The following is a 2385-nucleotide window of genomic DNA, read 5'->3' on the forward strand; positions in this document are numbered from 1 at the left end:
ACGACTGCCGTTTAGAGAACAATAATAACGAAATTATTGGAGGACAGATATAAATGAATAAACATCGGATTGCTGAATAACGCGCGATACAAATGCGGACACCACAAATGCGCAAGTAAATATGGCAAAATTTCCTGCCGCATGCACATAAATTGGGGAAGTGTTTCAGTATAAATAGGATACTCTAGTAAGGGAAGCGTACTAAGAGCATTTGCACAGAACGTGTACACAGCGGATGATAATTATCCGGAGGCGATTTTTCTCTCCGCCCGTTACATTGTGTTGTATCTACGTAACATACGTAACGTACGCACAACGAAGCCAAATTAATGCAAATTTATGCACGCATGCTTATGTGCAGGTTCCGTTGTAAGCCGATCAGCTTATCGCCGACTTACGGGCCATAGAGACAAATAAAATGCGAAAATTATCACGTTGCTTCTCGTAGGGCAGCACCCTAAAATTGAGGATTAGAATTCCAGTGAATCATGTTTGCTTTTCGAACTCGCGCGAAGTTCAACTCGGCTCGTATGTATTTGTCGCAAAACTTTCTAATGCCAATTTTACTAATATCAACTTTTTAATATCGAAAACTTTCTAATTCATTCAATGATTATTTTAAGATGTTCTCATAATTTAATTGATTGCTAACTTAAGTTTCTTATACTTTCTTTATCGATCCATTATGTAACATGGTATCATAAAAGGTATCATATAAAATAATAGATTCTAATAATAAACAGTATTAGTTTCTAACGATAAGTTAAATTAGATCGTTTCTCTATTCCTCTTTTCATTCACAAGAATTTTTATGAAACGTAAATGTGAAAGAAAATTCAATATTAATAATAGATTAAATGTAAGACGTTTTTAAAAGAATAACACTATCCACAATTTTATAGGTATAATAATTATAGACACAAATATTGTAAATAAAAATAAAAAACGGCAAATACGCTGTTGATGTCTAATATTAATATTTCTATATAAATTTTAAAGTCATCCTCAGATAAATTAATTGCGCAGTTTATTTAACTGAAAGATGTATTTAAAAAATATATTATTAAGCATCAAAATCCAACCTCGACTGTATTTACGTTTCTTACTTATTTGTGTTATTCGCATTGCGATCTTAAGTTTAACTTATTATTGCATGTATAATAATGAAATTACATTTTGCAGAACGAAATTTCTACGTAAATATTTTCGTAAATACTCAACTTTGAACGTTTAATTTCGTTACCCTAAGTATCTGAGTAATTTTATTCTAAACGAAAGTAATTCGAAAAAAGGAAAGTAATATAGTTCCTCTTTTTAATCTTCATTTTAGTTTCTGTATTTGGTGCTTTCTGCTACATATTTCTGTTGTTCATATTGCGGTCTAATTTTTAGCTTTAACTTATTATTGCATAATGATAAAACTATATTTTTTATCATAAAACTATATAAAATTCTATGTACCTAAATATTTTCATAACATCTAATTGTAAATGTTTAATTCTGCTACTCTAGTATCTGAGTAATTTTACTGATAAAAATAATAATAGTTCTAAAAAAGGAAAGTAATATAATATCTTCTTAATATAATAATATAAATATCTTCTTAATCTTCGGGATACATTTCCAGTTTCGACCGTATTTGCGCTTCCTTATTTATATTATTCACAATGCGGTCTAATTTAACTTATTATTGTATAAATAAAACTACATTTTATCGCAGAATTAAATTTTTACGTAGATATGTTTGTAATATTCAGCTTTGAATGTTTAATTTCGCTATCTCAGTATCTGAATAATTTTCCTGGCAAAAGGGCGATAGTTCTTAACCTGTCGGGATATAATTGCAGATCTCGAAGAAACATTACACATTGAAAAACGAGCACAGGAGAGCAGGTCGACAATAAAGCGGGGGACGTATTATCGTTGTCATCAACGTAGGAGAACCAGGCCCGTGACCCAAGGCATATAAATCCACGTTGTACATGATTGCTTCGGGCTCAAGTTCTCCGTACACAATCATCCGTACCATAAAACACGATCTCGCGCGTGCACGCGCTTACACGCGGCGGTTAATAAAACGCGCAAGACGGATTCTGTATGCTTAGAAGATAATCCGTCGGGCGCATCTGTCGGCCTCATAAAGTATTCCTTGTCGCGAGAGACCCGAGAGAGACGGGTAAGCCCTGTGCGGTAGCGAGCTGCGGTTAGTCATCCGTGTCAAATGGGCAAACCTAAACAGATTACACGCTGATTGGCCCGGCCTCGTCGTCTTGTCGACTAGAAGCCACCCTCGACAGAGATGCCGAGGCGACAGATGTGTCGGCTAATTCATCTCTCTCTCTCTCNTCTNTCNNCTCTACTCTCTCTACTACGTACGTACTCTAC

The sequence above is a fragment of the Atta cephalotes genome (genome assembly GCF_000143395.1).
Source record: "Atta cephalotes unplaced genomic scaffold scaffold00033, whole genome shotgun sequence".
NCBI classification, from domain to species: domain Eukaryota; kingdom Metazoa; phylum Arthropoda; class Insecta; order Hymenoptera; family Formicidae; genus Atta; species Atta cephalotes.